General features: G+C 44.4%; 1 protein-coding gene across 5 annotated transcripts in view; it reads left to right on the forward strand.

Annotated features, from left to right (window-relative positions):
* RUNX1 (RUNX family transcription factor 1) overlaps nucleotides 1-22,563 on the forward strand; it is a 156,205-nt gene that overhangs the window by 24,829 nt on the left and 108,813 nt on the right. Inside the window, exon 2 of one of the 5 annotated variants that reach the window (XM_068688531.1) lies at nucleotides 15,779-15,835. The exons of 3 other annotated variants lie outside the window; for them this stretch is intronic. The gene's annotated coding sequence lies outside the window, so the exon portion shown is untranslated. The remainder of the gene's footprint in view (nucleotides 1-15,778; nucleotides 15,836-22,563) is intronic. One more of the 5 variants, XM_068688535.1, reaches the window with a different exon arrangement.

The following is a 22,563-nucleotide window of genomic DNA, read 5'->3' on the forward strand; positions in this document are numbered from 1 at the left end:
CGATGAGAGCTCTCTGAAAAACATTGAAAGTGGTCAAAACCAACTCTTCTTTTAAATTCCACTTCAGGTTGCACCAAACTGTAACAAAATTCCAAGTATTTTATGTATAATTTAATGTCACATTAAATTTCTTTCCACCAAAGTAGAAGAAAAAAATCTCAAGCTTGAGTGAGACCTTCACCTAGATCCCAAACTTTCCTCCCTGTCTTAAGTAGCACCAAGCGTTAGCAGGACCCAGGTACTACTGTCAGAGCAGGATGTGATGGGGGTCTATCCCCTGGAGGCCAGGGCAGCAGACTCACCCGGGAAATGCTTTTTGCAAGCCCCAGCAAAAGCCCTGACTCAAGGGCTGGATGACTCCCACCCGGTCAGTTATTAAGTGTACAGCTCAGAATTTCACACTTGTGTTTTTGTTTGGTTTTCCAATGAGCAGCTGAGGTGTGGGCTGCAGTTTGCACAGGCAAGGTTAGCCAGAAAAAAAAAAAAAAAAAAGGAAAAAAAAAAAAAAGAGTCATTGGGAATTATCAGGAGGCTTCAGCTGCTCTGTTTTTAAAAGCCCAGAGTGGATGTTTTCCTCTTGGCCTCGTCATGTTTTCATAGCCGCTTGGAAACTCAGCACCAGCATCATCTGCAGTGAGCCAACCTCCGCTGCTGCCAGGGCAGGATAGTTTCCTACTCTGCCTTCTTGATCGTTTTGTCCTGTGTAGTTTTAAATGACTCAAGCTATGGTGCTTCCTACCACTTCCCCTGGGAGACAAGTTTGCAGTCTAAATAGGCTATATGGTAGCAAATTTTCCTCCTATTCAGCTTAATTTTTTTCCCTTCGTTTTCATCCCTTAATGCCTATTCCAGACAGAGGCGATGGTGTTGGAGCAGGGGGAAGCAGCCAGAAGAGCTGGCAGGATTCGTACCGGCACCCCTTGGTGATGGAAAATGTGACTGCTTTTCGTAACACAGGTGCATTGCTTGGGTGCAATGAAAGGTCCTGGGCTGCTCCTGGGTACTGAGGGCTGTGACCGTGTGCTGGCGAGTCAGAAAAAGCCAAACCCCCCTGTTACCCTCTCCAGCATCGTTGTAAGAGAGCAGCAGGGAGCAAAGCCAGGGCTTTTCCCTACCACAGTCTTACATCCTCTCCTTCCAGCAGTTTATTTTCCTTCAGTCAGGCAAGGGGAAGCAACTTCAGGCCTGCAGTGTGCATTGGCCTCCTGCTTTTAATTGCCTTCCTACTGCGAAAAGAGTTTCTCATTCCTCACCCTTTCGATTACAGCATCACCCCATCCTCTGCTCTCCCAAGAACATCACCTCATGCCTTCCCCAAACTCTGCTCTCTGCTACAGTCATATAAAAAAGTTACTCCAGGTCACTGGTGCAGGTTTCTAAAATATTTTAGCCTGGGGGAGGTGAAAGGAAAGGTTTCTCTTCCTTCATTTCTGTACTTGGCAGATTTCTTGTTTAAAAAAAGAGACAGAGAGAGAGAGAGAGAGAAGCTGCCTGAACCGAAAGGGAGGGGGTTGCTGCTCAGAGGTGGTTCTAAAAACGGTACTTTTAAAGCAGGTTTCCTGCAAGTTGTGTGCTCCGTACAGAAAGTGTGTTGATGTGGTGCAAGTGCGTTGTTGGTACTGGATGGAAACGATCTCAATCAATGGCTTTGCCGCTCAGGAGCTGTGCAAGCTTTCTCACAGTCAGCAGTTAATTTAATTTTGTATGCAATTTATTAGCATTTATATGCATATATTATACTAACATACTGCTATTATAAAACAAGAAAAGCAGCTACCCCTCGCCCCCATCTTAAGTTAGACCCTCAGGCCTGGCTTTTCAGTGCTGGTTATGAAACAAAGTCCAGCAGCCTTGGGGCTGGATGGGAGAACTGCAAAGCCCCTGTGGCCCTGAGCCCCCTCGCCCCGAGGAGGCCAGGACTACCAAGGAAGCTTCACCCTCCAAACCCTAAAGCTGATGGGTTTTCTGGGTGAACAAGCCACTAGGTCAGCAAATGGGCTTTTCTTATTATACCTTGCAAATTTTTGCTAGCATGAGTCTGTAGACTGAGAAGGGCACAAAGCATGAGAAACCTTTCTGCCTTTGCATCTATGAGGTCCTGGTAGCTGGTGAGAATCTCAGTGCAAAGCCCACACTGGGACTGACAGTAAAATCAGGGTTTTAACTTTGGACATCTTCAGCTGGAGGGGAATATCCACTTTCAAGAACATGATGTCATGGAAATTGTCTTAGGTAGAAAGGGAAGGATGAAAACTACAAAGTTACATCCAACTAAGTCAGCTATATTCAAGGGAGAGCGTGGGTCATGGGGAGGGAGAGCAACCTGCTAAAGCAAAACCATGCTGTTCAAGCTGCTTTATGAACGGGAGGCTGGGCAATGACATGTTTCTTGTACTGAAGTGAGTTTGCTGTGTTGTCTGGTCTGGTCTCGGGACGGATTTACACAGCCCAAAGTGCTGAGGTTGTGCAGTAGCTGTGCTCCAGGAGGTGTTGCTTGTGGTGAGGCAGGACGTCTGAGCATGATGTCAGGACACAGCTGCACAGCATATTTGCGGACACGTGTACCCCCAAAATGCCCACAGGTACCCCGCAACTGGTGTGAAGAGCAGCTTTGACTGTCAGAAGTGAGACATGGGATAAATAACCATGTTATCTCTATGTCCAGCAAGTAACCAAGTGGATGTTTGTTGTAACATGTGAGGATTTGTTTTTTCTTCCTTTTTTTTTTTTTTTTTTTTTTTTTTTTTCTCAGATGTGCAGACTAATTAAATTACTCAGAGAGGGGAAAAAATCAGTTTGATCTGACTTCAATTTGACTGAAGTCTGGAACTAAAAATGTGGTGCTTTGAAAGACAGAATAAGCAGTTTCCTGAGTCATAAATTGAGTCACACAGACCCCTAATGGTGTTTCCAGGACTGCAGACAAGCTGTTGCTCTTAAGACAAAAAGTAAAACCTTTAAAAATAAACTAGCATTTGTGGCAGATTTCCAGGGAGATTTGTAATGTCCTGTGAGAGTCACTTCAAAGGTACAGCCCCAGCCCCGGCGAGCCCCTGTCTTTACATGGAGAGAGTGAAGGGAAAGTTCTGGCCATGTGCAGGAATGGGAGCTACAGAACGGCAGCAGCTTTGCGTCCGGGGAAGCCCAACAGCACAGCATGTTACACTAAGCCTGCAGAGAGCTTAAAAATAAGGATGTTGTTCCCTGAGAGGGTGGTGGAATTCGCTGTGCTGCAGACACGCAAACCCTTGCACAGTTGCTTGTGCGCACAGTAATACAGCCGGGCTGAGCAGCCCTGCACGTTACTCTGGCTCACACTCCTGCAAGCTTCCCAGCAATGGACAGGAGGTGATTGCTGCTTGTCTGTCCAGCAGCTATTCCCAAATAAACAGACGGACCACACTGGACGAGGAGGAGAAGCCACAGCAGCTCCGGTGTGTGTGAGCGGCGTAAGGCACCTGAGCCACATCCAGCGAGTGTTTCAGGAGTGCCTGAGTGCCACGGGCTGCCTGCTGAATCAGGGGGCACCTCTGTGGAAGGAGCAGGCTGCTTTGTACCCCCATTATGAATCTGCTCGCTGGCCTGCATGTCCTTTGGTGTCTCCTCTTACCTCTGACGCCAGTCCTTGCGAAAGGAAACGCGCTGTGGGGAGTGCAGAGTGGGAGACTTGTTTGTCTTCCCTCTTTTATGGATGAACAGAGGATCTCAGTCTCCACAGCTATCAGTGAGTCACCCTTCACAAGCAATAAATTCACACAGCCACAAGAATGCTGCTTTATATTAATGCTTTGGTGCCATTGTTGACGATTTCTTACTGCAACCTGTGCCAACACCACAAACATTCATACTAACATGGGAGCTTCCAAGCCAGCTGATGGAAAATATTTAAGATAACAAGGAGAAAGAAAATGCCAGAACAAGCCCAGAGACTCCATCTCTAATTAAAAATAAAATAATAAAAAAAAATAAAAAAATAAAAAAATAGATCAACTATCTCACACCTCTGATTTATCTACATTTTCTGAAAATTTTCTGAGATTTGGTCTCTACTCTTATCTGTAACTTCTTGATGGTCATTGTCAGTAAAATCCAAGAGGAAAGCTGTGGGAGGGAGCATCTCCACAGTGTGGAAATAACCCACCACCTCATCTGATTTCAGGTACATCCCATGCGTTTTCCTTGAGATTATGGTAAGAATTCAGTCTCTAGAGGAAGCTGCAAAGCAGCACCTTGAAATATTGTCCTCTAGTAGGTGTCCCATGATGCAAGGGGAACTTGGAGTCTTGCAGCCTGTTCCCAAGCAAGAACAGCTCTAGAAGTGTTAAGAAAGCTTTATCTACACCATGGTGTGCACTATTGGGTGTCCAGGCCAGAGTCCTTTCTGATCTCTCTGTTGCCCTTTCACCACCACCCTCTGTCTGCCCCCCTGCCTTTTAGTCCACAGTGATTACCCAGCCGCTCTGGTCTGATTATGCACTCATCTCTTACAGTACCTACAGTGTCAGAGTATCAGGTGTCAAGTGCAGCTTGCCTTGGTTTTGTGCCTGGAAATAGAAATCCCAACCATACTGTAAGGGGTTTCATTTTACTTCCTTGAATACAGTACACTACTCTTTGGCAAGAGAGAACACACTTAGAGAAGAATAGACTATACACACGGATGTGGACCTGTCATAAAATTCATTTTAGTTTCCAGTTGAAATTACCCCTGCTAAAAAGATCTCATTACCATGCCGTCTGACAGCATAAAGCCCAACAGAAGAAAAAGGCCACCACTGTGAGGCTGGGGGATGGAAGAAGAGGGTAGATAAACCCGAATTTGTGTTTGTTCTATTTTCACCAAACTTACCCCAGCTGATGCTGAAAATCACATCTGCTCTATGGCCTGGTGTGTGGAAAATGGTCATGCTGCTGGCATCTTTCTCACAGGCTTGGGCATACATGTATGCCTGGCCTTGCCTGGTGCCATATACCTAGCTTAACTAAGGGACTTGGGAATGGACCTTTTGCAGCTTTCACTTGAAATGGGAAGGTTTGGGGAAAAAAGGCCTGAAATTGGTATCAGCCTCCAGGAAGTCCTGTGGTGGCTGCGGTAGATGAGGACAGGACTGTAGACCTGTGTCACCCTTGTGGCCTTAATCAGCCACAAGTCTGTTTATTAAGAGCTGGCTCATGGGTGAAGGAGGTGGTGCAGCAGCTCCAGCCCTGGGGCCGTGCGTGGTGGCCTCCTGCCCTCTGGTGTGCAGCACAAGGAAAGGGTACTGGCAGCCCCTGGACTTGGGGAGAAGCTGCCACCAGCAGGTCGTGAGGTGCCCCGTGAGATGCTCCTATCCCATATCGGGCCACACTGGCTCCTGCCCAAAAGTGGAAGTTTCTCCAGGTGGCCCTAATGGCTGCCTGACCATAGCATGTGTACATGGCAGAAACCCCCAGTTCAGAAAACCCCAAAACAAGGAGTGGCAGCAGCATGCGATGACCCAGATGAGCTAGCTGGCATCTAAAACCCAAGTTCGCAAAGGCCTTCAGGAAACTGTCCCAATGATTTTTTGGATTTGCAGTTGTATTTATGAGTCAGTCCCTGAATGCATGTTTAAGTAAGTGCAGCCACTTAAGGTATTTCAGGATGAACTTCTCAGTTCCTCTGTTTCTGTGTGGGACACACACTCCTGGCTTTATAGTTACTCTCTGAAATGCTGCTCGTGCTTTCAAGAGGAATATAAGCTTTTGCCTCTGTACTTTTCCAAAGCTCTAAGACTATTTAGGACAGAAACATTGTCCAAAGCAAAGCTGAGAAGGATTTCCTGAACATCTTAGATTCTTTCCATACATGTAAAAAAAAAAAAAAAAAAAAAAAAAAAGGAAAATCAGGTATGTCAACATACCAAATTAGGCAATTAGGCCCTCCATTATTTCCATGTCCAACCCTCCATGTGCCATAAATAGGATGTGCCTGAAGTTCAGCATCCACCAGTTCCCCCCTGAGTTGGCTGTAAGGCTTTGGGTGCAGATAATGGCAGATCTGTGACCCTGTCACTTACAAGAAAAGTTTTCATGTATATTCCTAGTGTTGGTGATGTCATGCAGCAGCACTTTTTCACAAGGGTGTTTTTTTTCTTCTTTTTTTCAAGAAAAAGAAACGGATGAGTCATTTCTTACAGGCAGCTTTTTCCCTTCTTGTTCACTCATCATCAAAGTGCAAATCATGGCTTAACTATGTGCGATTGCAAATTGGTTTGGCATAGTTGTGTCTAGATCTACTGAGTTTCCCACTTGTGGGAGTCTCCCATTACTCTTTCTCCTCTCTGACTCACTTGCATGTGTACCAGTGATTTCACTACCAGCTGTCTCACTGCTCCAAAAGGTCTAAAATGGGATCTATGTATATATTCCCTGAATTAGATATAGATCTCTGCCATTTTGGCATTGTGCATATAACCTAGGATACACCTCAGCCCATTGACATTTCACTCTTTTTAATATTAAACTTGGGTGCACTGACTGCTTTTGCAGACTGGAAAAATAATTAGGACACATTTCCACACACTTCCAAAGAAGTGTGTGGAGCATTAGCCATGCAGTTCCCATTGACTCTAATGGAAGGTTCATATCTAAAGCCTTGTGCAATTGCTTTGGAAGTTTTAGGGGAATTTATTACATTGCCTACTGGTTGAGAAGTTATGTTATTGGTTTAGTGGTAGCTGTAATCACTGTAATGAAGTTAAGCCATAGGAAAAGAAGGTCAGAAAACAAATGTCCTCTAGTCATTACACTAACACTGTTAGATCAGTTTGTACAGCTGCTGAAACAAACAAACAAAAACAACAATAACAAAAATCCCTTGCATGTATGATAGGATAATAACTATTTCAGATTTAGGTCAGTCCTGCATGTCTGGAAGTTGTGCTCCAGATCAGCATGCCAGAAGATTGCAAGTTCCAAAAATGCACAGGGAAAGGTGACTGTTGATCTGAGACACTTATAAAAAAAAACACGAGATGTATGGGGATGAGGCTCATCTCACCTAACTATCTACAAGTCAGGCATCCAGCTCAAGTTAGTCTGTTCTCTCTTCTCTAGTTCATGGGGGCAGAGGAGGGGAGAGAGGCACCTCCATATAGGGTTTGTTCCCAGCACAAGATAAGTCTCTAAGATAAGTAGGTTGAATCACCCTCTGGCAGTGCCTTTCTAACCTCCAGTGACTATAAAGGGAGCATAGTTTAGACTGGCTTAGACAAGACAAAGCTAAAATTAGGTGAGATGAATCCCACCCTAAGCTTTGCACCCAGACAAATTGCTCTACAACAGCATGGCAGGGGAATCTGAGACTGTAGGTTGGGAGTGCTGACTGTTTAGTTTCCATACACTGCTGTCCCTGGGCTACCATCTTGCTCTCGGAGTTTTGCCCTACCCCATAGAGGTCATGAGAGTCCACTGACTTTCCTAAATTTGATTCAAGTCTATGATGCTCTTCGGTAAGTTATATAGGTAATTGTTCTTTCTGCTGCGAAAGCTGTGATATGCTAGAAAATGGGATTTAAATAGGATGATCACAAGGATTTTTACCAGCGTTTTCCCCTGGCTTTTAAAAAAAGGAAAAGTTTGGCAAAGACACAATACCCTTGAAGATTGGTCCACCTTCTTTCTCTCTCATCTTATCTACCTTTTCTACCCTGCAGGCAAAATGCATGGGATTCCAGAGGCTGACAGTTCCTCCTTAGTTCTAGGAAAGTAGTTAATTATCTAAATCACTCCATAATTGACTCACTTCCACTACTACTTCAGAAAGAAGCCATAGCAAGGAGGTAGAGTTGGAGTACTAAGATCCAAGGAGCATAACTAGGCAGTGAAAACTTGCCAGTTCCTATCAATGTTCTTCCAGGAAAGCTATCTCTATCCACTGCTTGGCTTTCCGACTTTTGTCCCCTCATTACTGGCAACTATCTTTTGGATTTATGCCTTTTGAACTGCAGAATTGCTGTCAGTATGCAACTTTGGTTGCGCTTTGGACAGTGTGTTTTTAAAAACAAGAAAGTGATGCTGGAAATGTGTCTCTTTCAGTGCCAGCACTCCTAGAAAGCATCTTGTCTGGGTACTTTATTCCTCTGCTTCCACAGAGCTGCTGCCATCCACAGGAGCATCACTAGTAAATGATGAGTGAGCTGTCAGCATTTTTGTCATCTGTGTTTCACAAAATGCTTATCTGACATGAAAATAATTCTCGAGCCTCCAGAACTGGTCTGTAGCTTCTGTGATGCAGGGATTTCACGTGAGCTCCCCAGAACTTCCCATGTGGGCAGAGCCGGATCTGCCAGCAGAACAGTCTGTGTCTTTGGGTTTGGCAGCTCCGCTTGAAACTCTAGCAAAAGCTCCCCATCCAGAGTTGTGCAAACAGCAACAAAAATAGGAAGATCAACTTAGTAATGTCAGCTTAGTGCAGTAGGCTCATTCGCACAGTTAGAAAACCATTTCTCTGCACTTCCTATTATTGAAATGTTGCAGAACAAAAGTTTTATTGCATGATGGAAATGGTAAGATTTTTTTTTTAGATCAAGGGAAGTTTAAAACTATCTATAAGATGTCAGCATTTCTAGCAATGAAGTATATAAACAACAAATCAAAAAGTAATTTTACCTGAATCATCATAAACACAGTGTTACCACTTTCAATATGCTACTTTTAGGAAACCCTAGAAAGAAGGAATGGATTTATTATCAATTGATCAATGTACTGTAAAAATGCCTAGTCAGTTAGGAATATCTATGTAATTACCTGTGGTGGACTGCAGCAATAACCACACCACTCTGGAAACTCTGTATTTTCACCACACAATTTTTTAAACAGTTCCCATAGTTGACTGGTGGCCATTCTTTTCATTTTGACATTATAATAGGAAGACATATAGCTCAAACTCACATTTCTTTAGATGTCCTCATTGAGATTATTGCAGTAGCCATTTGAGGAATCAGCCATTTTTTACAAAGTACAGTCTGAAATTACCATGTTTACTCCAGTAATGTAAGTATGAGCTATCTCCTAGGTATCTAGCTGTCTAGTTGTTTTATTTTCTTATCCTGTAGTAGCTTTAGCCCTTTTTCCCCCATGCCAATCCTATTTGCAAAAGAGATACCAGCTGTGTAACTAAGGAATGAATTTACACTGCATGTTGAAAGTGAAACAAGCTGCCTTGTCCTGACGTCCATTGAGAGTATCCAGAAGAAGAAATTAGTCTGAAACAACTTGTGTACTCTAAGTTCACATTCTGATTTCACTGAAGTTCTTGTACAAAGTCTGAGACATGTTTAAAGAAAGCCAGCGGCTGAGGCTTATGAAGATAATCGCTGAGTTATCTGAAAACTTTTGGTGCTTTCCATTTACCCTTGCATTTTGCGATATGATCTCATAAACCAGACTCAAAATGCACTTCCATTAGCACAGGCTCATTAGCAGGGTGACTACAGTGTATATATATCAATAGCCTTCTGGCTACCAGGGAGACCGACCAACCAGTTGTGCCTGTCCATAGAAAACAGAAGATTTTTTGTGGCCAGCCATTTCTTTTGAAGGAAAGAAAGAAGTCTGAGTCATCTGGATTTCCTTGATCAGTCTATCTCAGTGAGTAGTACAGGGTGAATTTTGTAAAGCTTATGGATTTCATACTCAAAACATTCTGAGCTAAAGAATTACTTTAGACTCCAGATGTTTTGAATTTTCTTTGTATTTATAAAAATAAAAAGATCCTTTTGTGCTTAATGAGAGTAGATAAAGCTTTCTTAACACTTCTGAAAATGATTAAAAGGTTTCTGGATGCACCTTCCTTTGTACAGGAAATTCGTGGCATTTACTTAGCTTTTCCTCAGATACACCAGAACAACATTTTGGCTGAAGCTCCACTTGCTTTCCAGGTCATACAGAAGGGGCTTGCTGTGTTGTTAGGAGTTAGATCCATCTCCCTTAGCTGCAACCTTTTTCCCTACATGATATCCAGCAGTTAGAGAGAGGTGGATTGCTCAGAGTAACTGCTTCCTGAATTAAATGCTGGCAGGAGAAGGTTTCCAGCTAAGGGTTCCTGTCTGACAGCTGCTGGACGCCCTGATTTATAAGTTAGCCTGCCTGCTTTGCCAGCCTTGCCATGAGCAGAGGAGTACTTAGGGACAACAGCATGCATGGGATGGAAAGATTTAGCTTTTCGTTGGGCTTCTTTCTGGATACCTCTGATCAACATTTTAATGCAGATTTACAGGTTTGGAAAGGACTCTGCATGAGGTTATGATGGCGGGTAAGGAGGGTGATGCACAGGCAGCTTCTTTTTCTGAGAAGGACCTCGTTGTCCACAGAGTGTCACCTGCTAAGGATTGCCCTTGCTGAGCATGACTGAGCTGACCTTGCTCACGGTGCAAAGGTGTGACACCTTTCCTTCTTCCTGAACCCAGCAGGGAGGACTGCAGCCGGGGGCCTTGAGGGGGTTTCTGCCAGGAGTAGAGGCTGATGTGGGAGACAGATATTTGTTTGCTGTAATCCTGTTTGTTTACAAACACCATGCAAAAGCTTTCCCTGAACGCAGCGAGAATCAAACAGACGATGGTTTCTTTGATGGTGGCTCCAAGCTTCTCTGAGCCCCACTGGTGCTGAAAGATCTTGTGTTGTTCTTTTTTCTTTGCAGCACGGTGTTATTTCTCCATCTCCTATAGTCCCTCCTCTGTTGGCTCTGGGCTCCTCTTAGTTCAGCCCTAAAAGAACACAACACCGTCTTTGCATTTATCCCGAACAAAAGGTTACTCCCAGGCTCTCTGGGGTACACAGATCTCAACAGAGGGGTTGCAGAGCTCTGCTGAGGCCTGTCACTGCACAGCCCCACGTTGGCTCTTCCTTGCTTGGGGAACTAGAGGATGATGTTAACAGGACCCAAGACTGTGCATCCCACTGAGAGAAGGGGCTGAGGGTGCCCCTTGACTCTTCTGGGTTCGTGTCCAACCAGCCCCAAGCCAGGGCAGAGGAACAGGAGTCTGTCTGCATATGGGTCACGTAGATGCTAATCTTCATTGTGTAAAAAAAGCAAATAATTTTACAAACTTGTAAAGAGAATTTCTTCAGCAGCAGCATCTTTTTTGTTTTCACTAAATGGAGTTACTTGCTGGCAATTATTACAGACCGGAATAGCTGGAGACTGTAGAGTTGTATTTGCATTTTTGTTCGAGTGCCTGCACATGTACTGCACACAGTGTTCCTTGTGAGGCAGTCATTTATTGTCCAAAAAGCTTTGCTTTCCACATCCAAGTACTAGAGCAGGAACCTCACAGAGTGACCTGGCTTTGGAGAACAGAAACTGAATGGTCGTGCTGATGCAGTTACACTTCATTATTATTAAATTATTACATTAAGCAAGCAAACCCCAAACTTTCTGTAAAGTGTTTGTTTTTCTGCTCTTCTCCATTGCATGTCCTTAAGACTGCATGCCAGCCGGACCGAAATCTGGCCCGAGCTCAGGACCAGAAAGTGGCCTCAGTGGTCCCTGAAGGCTGTTCCCCTCTCACAGCTCTGGAAGTGGCTTTCCCATCCAGCATCTCCCTGTGCTGCTCCAGGAGCTGCTGAGGTCCTTTACAAACCTGGGCAGGTACAGGGCACAGATCTCACTGAAGCTCTACTCAAAACCCTGGTTTCTAAAGCAAAACACCTAACTAGAGTCCTACCTACTCGTTCTCTTGGAAAGAGTAGAAAAGTCTCCTAAAGACTGTGGTTGTGATTTTTCTTTTCGCTAGCATGGAAAATGCAGTGCAATCTCTGTCAAGTAGCACTTAGTGGTGGAAGCTGGTGCCCGTTTTAGAGGAAGCAAGAAAAGACACGGAAAGAAAGTCTTCAGCTTGGTATCACGTAAGGGCTTCTTCCATGGGTGCTGATACAGGCCGAAGGCTAGCAGGATACTGACAAACCAGAAAGCAAACATCCTAAGTGTGGTGGGTAGATTAAATCAAGAGCAAAATTCTGGCAAAATTCATGGTTTTATAAGCAAAATGGAGCAGTGATTACAGCATGTGTCTGAATGCAAGTACTCCTTGCTCGGGGTTGGTTTAGTTTTGATTTGTTTGGAGGGCGGGAGCCAGCAGAAAATTTCAGCTTGCTGTTAAAAGACACATTCTCAGATGAACTGGGTCCCCCAGTCTTTTCTAGAGTCACCTCTTTCGAAGAAATAGCATGGGGATTCCCTCCTCTGGTGTGGGAGTTTCCGAAGGTAATCCCCCCTCTCTGGTCATCAGCCGGCGGCGGTTCACCAGCCAGGCTGGAAGCCTGGGCTCGGTCTTTTTTTGGAAGGCGTCAGCCCCTAACCTGAGCTTCCACATTCAGGGATAAATATTTATATTGACCTTTATCCAAAGCACATTCCTGGGACATCAAATCAGCGCCTCCCGGTTTACAGGCCTGACAAAGTGCGGCATTTACAACCCCCCGAGCGAAACAGAGAGGGTTTGTGGCACAGGGGTGTCGCGTGGGAGATGTCACCTCGCGGACCTCGCTGGGGTCGTGGTGGGACGGCTGAGAGCAGGGGTGCTTGGCATCAGCTGCCAGCACTCGTGTCCAGAGGGGGTACCCTCAGCAAGGCGGGCTGAGTGGGCACGTGTGGTTTCACAGCACCACAGGGCAGGCTGAGCTCACGGCTGCCTCGAGCATTTTGGAAAACCCCTGGTAGCGATTGAAATGCCTGCCCTGGGCAGCTTGACCTCAAAGCCTGTGAACTAGATGGCAGCAATTTCAACCTCCACTTTTTCTCCCCCCTCCCTTCTCTCTGCAGCCCCTGCGTGCCTGAGGTTTAGCAGCAGCTTTAGATGAGGGCTGCTTTCCCTGTTGCTGTTTTGGGGCTTTTATTTCCCTCTGGGAGCCCCCAGAAACTTGCAGGGGCACGAGCACAGCCACGAGGCAGGCTGGGCTGGCTTCGGTGGGCTCTTCAGGTGGCGGTGCACCCCACACAGACCCAGCTGGGCCTTGTCCCACCTCCCTGGGAAAAAACAGAATAAAAAGAGATGAGGTACAATGCAGCCAGCCTGGGGGCTGTGCACACACCAAAGTTCAGCATCTACTACCAGCTGTGAGAGCCATCTCTGGGGGCTGGGGGCAGGAGGAGAAAAAGGTCCCTGCACCCATGATACAGCTGCCGAGGTATTCGGGCACAGCATGGTTTTCCTGTCTCCCTGATGCCGGCTGTAATAAGCCTGTGCTTGCTTTCAGATCTCTCCCTCTGGATGTGGTGCCCAGAGGAGGCTTTGCATGGACCAGAGCGGACTTCTGCACAGAGCTTGCTTGTACTTACGAGCCAGCAGAGCAAATAAACTATGTTGGTACAAAGCTACGCCTGTAAATTTTTCCTCTCTTTAGGCTTTTTCTTCTCATTCTACATTTTTTTTCCTTCTCCTTTCTATGAATGCATTGTGGCTGGCTTGCAGCAAGCTGTCTCTGTAGCCAGGCCTTTTCAACCTGAAATCTGAGGCCCTGCGTGAGCTACCAGCTGGTAGTCAGCATCATTTCAAGGCACACACTTTGAGCAGAAAAGGCTCCTCAGTGGCGTAGAATTATGTTTCCTTCCCTGCTTATCAGGGTAGTTTTGTGCTGTGCACCTTAGCCTTGTGCCATAGGAGGTGAGGAATCAAAGACACTCACTGCTGTCTCCTGTTTAAATGTCGTGCCAGTAGGCTGCCCCAGGACAAGCAAAAGAAGCAAAACCTCCCCTTCATCACAGCCCCCTCTCCACCCTCCCTGCTGCACATGTGAGCCCGATGACGGTTAAGAGCATTTAAGTCAGATGCCAGATAAAAAGCAGAGAGAGCGGCAGCACCCGTGCTGGGGGAGCCTGTGCACGCTCGTAATGGTGTCAGCACTTGCTGTCGGAGCACTGCAAGTGTGCCAGAGCCGTGCCTGTGCTCCCTTAGAGTTCTTCCAAAAGCATCTCCCCCACCTCCCCGAGGCTGGTGCCCTGCCAGCGGGTCCCCAGGCTGGCTCCTGGAGGCTCAGGGCTGCAGGTGCTCGTTCAGCTGGCATGGCTCTGTCCTCACCTAGCTCTCCAAATCGCCTCCAGAGGGTAGATGATGTCTGGTCTGAATAAATAGGCGGGAGGGGCTGAGTTTCCTGCCCCCTTCTCCCCCTCCTAGCACATCTGCGCCGGAAGAAACCTAATTTAAGCCCTGTGTCTGTGGCACAAACAAAACAGGAGCTCCAAACCCTCAGAAAGAGCAGACTAACTGAGCAACCTCAGAGGCGAATTTCACACGTTTCCCCTTAAAATTCTTGTTCTTCCTTGTGGTTTGAGATCTCGCTGCATTTGACAAGGGGGGGAGCAACGATGAAAATGAAATGACTTTTACTTTGTAGGCTGGAGCAGCCTCTGAATGGGAATTGTGTGCAGCTTGAGGTCCTGCCATTTTGGACATGTTTATTCATTGAGCAATCGCTAGGATCGCTCCAGCCCATATATTCATCAAGTGAGCTTGCCGTGGTTTGAAGTGGGTTTATCTCAATCTGCAGAGTGTGTGGCAGTACACTGGTGACTCATAAAGGCTCAGTCCTGCAAAAGCACATGTTTAAGCACATGTTTAACTTTCAGCACGTTATTATATCTCACAAAAGTCAACGGGACAACTCACTCTCTCAAAGTCAGGCTTGTTCCCAAGCTCTGCTCAGGGCTGGAGTCAGAGAGCCCAGCACCTCACAGGAGTGAGACCATAATGATTTTCTTTTCTTGCCTGCGTAAGTAACATTCCTGAAAACATGCTCTAAAGGATCAAGTTCGGCTACTGTTGAATAGCACATATTCACAGATAGTCTGGTTTTAATCAATTAGTGGATGACTTTGAGCAAATAAGATCCCCCTTCCTATAACTCAATTTCCCATGTGTAAAGTAGAGATAATGATGCTTGCCTTGTTTGCAGAATACTTAAAGATTTACTGAGAATTCACTCTATAAGAGAAAGGATCTGTATTTGGCTCTGAATAAATCAATATTAGCACACTCTCACAGCAGCAAACACAGAGTCAGAGCTAGGAAGGTAATTTTTATTTTTATGTAGTTGCTGTCTCTTAGCTGTAGGCAAACCATCTTTTCATGGGGAGACTGAAAAGTGACAGGCTGAAGTTTTGCAGTGCAACTTTTAACAAGAACTGCAGCCCTAGGGGAATAGGTTCTCAATCTCCCTATGTACATACATGCTAAGGTTGTTACAAGGTGCCTAAGCAGTAAAATTTAGTCTTGTTGTAAAAGAGCAACATTTATGCTTGTGATTATCAAGCCTAAAGCTTATCACAAACCTTTTCCATGGAGAGTAAAAATTGTAAAGGATAGAGCATCCCTGCTGCTCCTGGAAGCTGTGCTTCTGCGCTTAAACTTGTGCCTCTGCTATTAAATCTTGATTTCCTTGTGACTGGGAGAGTTTGAACATGTTTTCCACCTTCACCTGAACAAGGCAGAATGAAATTGTTCCCTATATTAGCTACTAGGGTGGGAATGCATTGACTTGTCCTAGCTGAGGATCTAGCTCTTACCTTTAACTGTAAACTCACGGGGTTTAAAGGAAAAGAAAAAGCCACCTATGAAGTGTATTTTGAAAATGGTGTTGAAAGGATGACATTGCTACTGTGTAGTCTAGCGAGTAGGCAGTCAATATTTTCCAGCAAAATTCACATTTGCATCTGTACAATGACACCCACATTCTTTTGTTTACCCTCTTGGCTACATTTAATCCGAAAGTTTCTGAAATACTCACGTTTCACTCTCAATTTTTTGTCTTCATTTATTAGCATATGGATAATTCTTGGTTTCCATCCCTGCAGATACGTTGGTTGACTCTTAAACCTGTAAGTCCAGTTTCTGTATTTTCCATATCTTTGTGTTTTCTTTACAGTGGGGATTTTGTCTGCCATGTAAAACAAAGTGATTATTCCATCCAAATCTTTGGAAAATTCTGTTCTTTGGCATAGTGTTGTGTTGTCTGATACTTTTTTTAAAAAAAAAAAAAGAAAAAAGAAAAAAGAAAAAAAGTTTTAAGTTTCTGGAAGGGAAACCCTTCCTTTGTGGAGATTTAAGTTTCCATCAGTCATGAGAAAAACTGTTCCCTCTGGAATATTAGAGGTAGGCTTGGAAGACAACGTTAAACAGAAATAAAATTCCAGATTGCTTCATTTTGAATTTCAGCCCTTTCTCTTTGGAGGGGTTATTGTTTCAAAAAAACACCTTGTTTTTTTTTTTAAATTTTCTTGGCCTTTTCAAGTTTAGTGCATTGAATGTAATAGCCAAGAGTTTTGGATATGCAGCAGACAGGAGAAATGTACAGCATCTGTCAATAGACAAACATACATGTGTGTGTTATATAGAACATAAAACTTTGTGTTGTGCTGCTATAAAAGCAAAGCAATCTTGAGATGTTGCAGCACTGATTTTCCCTCTCAGTTATTTTACTTTGGCCAAAAGAGGGTTGGGACTTCTTGCAGAAAGTTGTTCCATAGATAGCTTGTGAGACATATTTAGAAAAGTTTCATGCAAGTTCTCTGCCACTTTCATAATTTGGATAAGCCTATCTTCTCCCCACGGTATCTGAACTCTGCTCTTGTGTCCGTAATGTGCAGTTCAGGCATATGCTATTTCGTTCAGATTTCTTTTCAATGATTCTGCAAATTACATTCTGATCTTTCTTAAGACTAGCCTTAATTCCCTTGATCCTTGAGCTGTAGGCAAAAGTCTCTGTTCTGGTAAGCTGGCAGTGATGTGTGGCTATCAGTGACTACGCCTTGTCCAATTCAATAAAAGCTGAATCTTGCATTCTTCTTACATGGCCTGACAGGGTTAGGAGTTACTTTTGGGGATGGGTGTCTCTAAATAAATATTTCCTAATGCCACCAGGGTCTCAGTTCCACTGCACATGGACACCTGGTGCCATTTGAGATGCCCTGGGGTTTTCCAGTTGGCCTCCAGTTGCTGTTTGGCATGGCTCTCCCAGTGGTGTGGGTCCCCAGTGGGTCCTGAAGGAGGTTTGCTGTCACCATGTGGACATGCTGGACTCCTTGAGGCCTCTCAAAGGGCACCAGGCACCTACCGGGGTTATCTGAATCCACTCCTAGTAGTCCAGTACAGTTATCTGCTATCAGCCAGACTTCGTAGAGATACGGGATTCAAAGAAAGAGCTGCCCTCAAGCAGAGGAACATCTCCATGGTAAATCACCCCAGAATGGGCTTTGTGGCATAGCAAAATGCCAGCCATCCTCACTTCTCCAGGTATCGTGGGACATTTCATGCTATTTCAGACCAGCTTTGCTCTCTGCAGCTCTGAAGTCACTGCAAAGTATCAAACAGCATAGAGAGAGCACTGTACGGCTTCCTTTATGGAATTGATTCCTAAATATTTGCTTTGGAAGAAAATAGCCTGGTTGTTTAGTAAAAATGAAAATGTAATTTACTTCTCCTTTGATCAAGCTGAAGTCAGTCACATGACAGGAGTGCTGCTAACACACGCTGTGTAACTGCTTTTGTCTATTCCCACTAGGCAGGCAGAGATTGCTTTCAGTAGCGAGGCATCCCAGCGCTTGGGCGTGGTACAGAGGAGGGTTCAAGTAATGAGCAAGCTCTCATTTCTCTCAGAAGACCTGGCAGAAGGCCCCGTCTGTTCTTTAATTACATTTCAACAGCTGTTTTTTATATATTTGTGTTTCCTTATTCAAACGTGGCTTATGAAGAAAAAAAAAAAAAAGCAAATGATGAGCATGCTTTTAACCAAGAAACACAAAACTCTGCAACACAAGAAGCTGTCATGGACTAGCCAAAATCTTTCCAAGAAAAATTATTTCCTTCCCAGACCCACGTCAGTGTTGATGCCACTATGGATGTGGTAGAAACTAAACAGAGCAGGTTGGGATCAAAGAGCCGTAATCCATATTGACTTGCAAGGAATCAGACGTTGTTAGTTATCAGTCTGTCATACTGACAGTGAGGTAATGGCCCAGCGTGATGTTACCCACAGGGTGAATGGAGAGGAACAGCTCTCCAGGACATTCAGGGGGCCTTCGTCCTTAGATGTCACCTCCTGGATCTCAGCTGTAGAGCTGTTCTTGGCTTCAGGGGAGTGAGCTGCAATGCTGTCATACGTGCATGCCCACACCTTCCCCCAGACATCTGCTTCCAGCTCAGCAAGGCCATGGTGGGGCAGGGAGCTATAGCTGTGAACACCTCTCCTCTCAGGGGCATCCCCCTGTCCCAGCCACCACAGCCCATGTGCTATGTCTCCACGAGGCTTATGCCAGGCAAGCTGCCAAGAGGTGTTAAGGACCCTCCAGAAGATTTCTTCAGGATTGGTCACTGGGAGACCAAACTTCTCCTCGTTAGTTTGGTGAGGTGAGTGAAAGGGGAAGTTTCCCTACTGTGATGTGATGATAGTCTTTGCTCCACTGACGGGAAAACTGGAAGAGTTCATGCCAAGCCCAATGTGCAAAGGCAGACTTTTTCATTACTGAAAAGGGAAAGAAAGGTTCACCTTCCTTGGGCAGACTCAGACTCTAAAGAGCAGGACTGCTCTGCTTTGCTGATGCACGACACGTTGCCTTGTTCTGTACGTCACATCTGTCTTGTCCCTTCTTCACTGCCCAAAGTTGTAAAAATGGGCATGTAGGGATGACACGAGGTTCATCTTGTCTCCAGGAGGTTCATCTTGTCTCCAGCTCTGGTCACAAGCATATGCTTAAGAGAGGTGTGTAAGCCTTGGCACTCGTGGCCTTTCACAGCTTCTAGCTGTCAGCAGTGTAGGGATTTCCTGGTCTGGAAAGTGCATGTAGACTGTTGTGCTTAGTTGACAGTAAGACATGTTCTTTGTGAATATGTTTAAACCCCTGTGAATTAATTTATAATTTGGCTTCTACAGCATCCTGTGGCATAAGTTCCACAATTTAATTATAAGCTGTGTGAAAAAGTCCTTCCTGAGCTCATTACAGAAATGCTACCTGATATTTTTTGTTGTTCTTGTGCTGTGAGAAATAGTGAATCGTTGATGCCCTCACCTCCTTCACCCTATTTATGATTTTAAAGATCTCTTTCATACTTTTACTTCCAACATGCAGAGCATCTTTTCTGGTCACTGAGAAGAGGACAAAATAGAATACAAAGTTCTCTGGAATATGTCTGGAATAGTTAAAGCAAGGTGCTGTACATATCTACTTGTGTATATAATCTGTGCAGAAGGAATTTACAAAACTGAGAAGGCTCAGTTATCTTAGTTAAAAAGCAAAGAAACAATATGTTTAGACTCCACTGAGACTACGTAGGCAAAATAGGAGGACAGAAAGTCCTAGTCTCTGTTTCCAAAAAGGCTAGCTGTGGAACAAGTTTAGGACCAAGACGGCCAAGTTTGGACTAGATGTTTCCTACTGAGGAATGTGGTGGATAATAATACAGTCCATTAGAAGTGGCTTCCAGCCCAAAGGGAATAATAAATGCAAGAATATGGTTGTCTCCTGAAAACAAAGCTGGTACTACGCTCAGAAACATAGTTGTTAATGAAATGCATCAAAACTAAAAATAACTTAGAAACAAATGTGCCAAAGTGTCAGAATCAGCTGGTGAAAAATAAGTACTGGCATTAAAATCAAGTGCATTTCTTGTGGGAGGTAAGTGAGTAACTCCATCTTCAGAAGAGCCTAATATAAAACCTCTCAGAAACATTTGCCTCTGTTTTTGTTTAAAGGGATACGCTTAAGCACAGTTAACTTACAGTTCTTTGCTTTTGTTTGCACAAGTGAAAGCAACATACGTTATTTTATGAACTGCCAGACATCACGGCAGAGGAACGAGCTCTACCCCCACGGTGCAGAATGGAAGGGGCTCCAGTGCTTACCAGTAATACCCAAAGCACTACTGAAAAGGAGATGAAGAGGAGGACACACACCTTTCAAGGCATCTCCTGTCTTATCCAGTGCACAAATGCCACTGTGCCCTTAAAATGCCCAGACCCTGAAATGCCACAGCCTAGATAAAGGTGAAGATGCAGGCAAGGTATCACAGTGCTATAGCTGTATTTTGTCCTGAGTGTTTTTGGATTAATTTCTATAACAGATTGTTAGTCCCTGAAAAAGAAAAATAATAATAAAAAAATCCAAATATCCAGAGTAGATTTGGATCTGAACATTGTAAACTGCTCGTTCAAAATAACTGTAATGGATTGCTTTTGCTAACTTAGCATGACACCAACCTTTGGACTTTCTTTCAGTTCTCATTCCTTTTTAGCTTATTTGTGGAAACTTATAATTAGATTTTTCTTTTCCTTCTTCTCCCCCCACCCCAGCTGATAAAGTGCCATAAATCCTGGACATCATCCATGAGTGCAGTCATTTATGAATTTTGCTATTTTTTGCACATTGCACCATATGTAAGACAAACTAACTTAGAGGCACAGTTTCTTATTCCTGGCATGCAGGAGAGTCACTGAGAGATATCATATGGTCTCCTGGCAAAAGTACAAAGTGGCTCTTGTTGTTTGATCTACTGTCTTAAACTTAAATGCAAAATCTGATAATTGGGTCAGGCAGGAGAAGAACCTTACTAATAAAGCTCTTTTCATTTCCTTTTCCTATATTTCCTCTTTTCATCTTTTCTTTCTCTCTTTCTTGGTTGGTCCAAGGAGCTGGAATCAGCTGTTAGCAAAAGGGCTAGAAGCAGAGCTCGGCTTATGGAATTGCATCTTCTCCTCAAAATCCCTCTCTGCCTGTCATCCTTCAGCATAAGCTGCTCTCCGACTTCCCTGCCAGTGGATTTGCTTACGCTCCTGGACTTGCTGTGAATGTTTTCTTAGAAATGTCTCGGTCTTTACAAAACTGGAATCACTGAATGCGTAGTAAGCATTCTCCACAATCATCCCCTCTTGAAAAACAAAAATGGTGTAGGAAACTCTTTTTCATCTAGGAGTCTCTTCTTATGCTGTTTGTAACAAAGACAGAGGTTTGTACTCCCAAGGATACACAAGCTAAAAGGACCATGAGCTTTCTTTGCAAGCCAAACGTCTCCATAATACAAGAAGCTGAGACCTGAGCACTCACTCAGCTGAGTGGTTTTTTAAGCAGTAATAGAGAGCTTTTGTTCTCTGCTAGGAACAGCACAGCAAGAACATTTCATGGTTGGTTTCATGGGTGGAATTAGATACTTCATGGTTGCCCACGTAATGGGATTGGCTGCATTTCCCTCCATGATTTTGCCTAAATTTCATCAAAAAATATGAAATCTCCATTTTGAAATTAGCCGCCAGCGCATTTTAGAAAAGCCCTCGGGATTCTGCAGCAACCAAACGTTCGCAGCCCCCGCCTCTGCAGCAAGCTGCCTGCCAGCATGGGAAGTGTCTGCCTGCAGCTTTGTCTGCTGGGTGGCCGCTGCTCCAGACCCATCAGCCTGACGTGATTGCCACAAAAGGGCTTTAAAGTCACACAGGAGAAAGTTGCAGGAGCCGGCGATTGTTGGCCAGCAGCGACTGAGTAAGTGTTTTAATTGATCACTGAGCCCCAGCTGTAGCATGTTTAGCACACAGGCTGAGAGCTATGGAAATGATCAGTTTTACACGATTACTTTTAGTATAATATGAATTGTCATTCTACTTACTGTGCTCTTAGACCTGTGACTTTCCTCCCCATCTCACCTCCAGGAGTCTTGGGAGTTCTTTTGAGTGCAGAAGACATATTTGACAGTTTGGTGAAAAACAAAGTAGGTATTTTTTCTCCTCAGATGTTGAATGCAAACACAGAAGCTCCCCAGCTGTGACCAGGAAAAATGCTCCGAAAGATGTTTCTCTCTATCCGGTTGGATAGAGCAGACAAGTTTTTGTGGGTGTAGCTGTGCCACTGCCCAAAACTGCATCTTGGCTGGTGAATTTATGGGAGCAATTGTTCAGCTGGACTCCTTACAAACCAAATTGCCTTGGTGGATAAGAATTCCCAAATAACTCCTTGCTCGGGACAGAAACTTAGCTTAAAAATAATGACAACAATAACAACAGCAAACAACCTTTAGAAAACACATACTAAATAATGTGTATTGGAAAAGTATTTTTAGCAAAGATCAGCTGTACTACATTTTCACTGCGCATTCCAAGTTGAGCCTTAAATTCTGCATCTTGATCTGTGGAAGGGACACTGGAGCAGCTGGGCAATTTCATAAAAGAAAACATCAGAGCCAGCAAATGTAGAATACTTGAGTAGAAAATAAAATTAAAAAGCTGTAAGGCTCCCTCAAGATATGTGCTGAAAACGGAGTTCAGGAAGAACACAGGGTTTTGTGACTGTTAAATTAGAAGGCAGAATAATAATGTAGGGACTATGGGGTAATTTTTTTAATTGTTCCCAAAACACTTTTTTTCTTGCCTTTCTCACTTGGAGAAAATTAGACAGACTCATGCAGTGAGGAGATAAGAACACAAGCAAGGACTGTCAGCAGGGCTTCTGGGTTATTTGTACTTTTGGCAGATATTTCCTTGTCCATTCTGTGTGATGACTTAGGCCTTTTGCAGGTTTGATATTTGGTCAAAGGACCAGCTCACAGTGCCAATTTTCCCCATGTATCA

The sequence above is a fragment of the Anas acuta genome, chromosome 1 (assembly GCF_963932015.1).
Source record: "Anas acuta chromosome 1, bAnaAcu1.1, whole genome shotgun sequence".
In the NCBI taxonomy this organism is placed as follows: domain Eukaryota; kingdom Metazoa; phylum Chordata; class Aves; order Anseriformes; family Anatidae; genus Anas; species Anas acuta.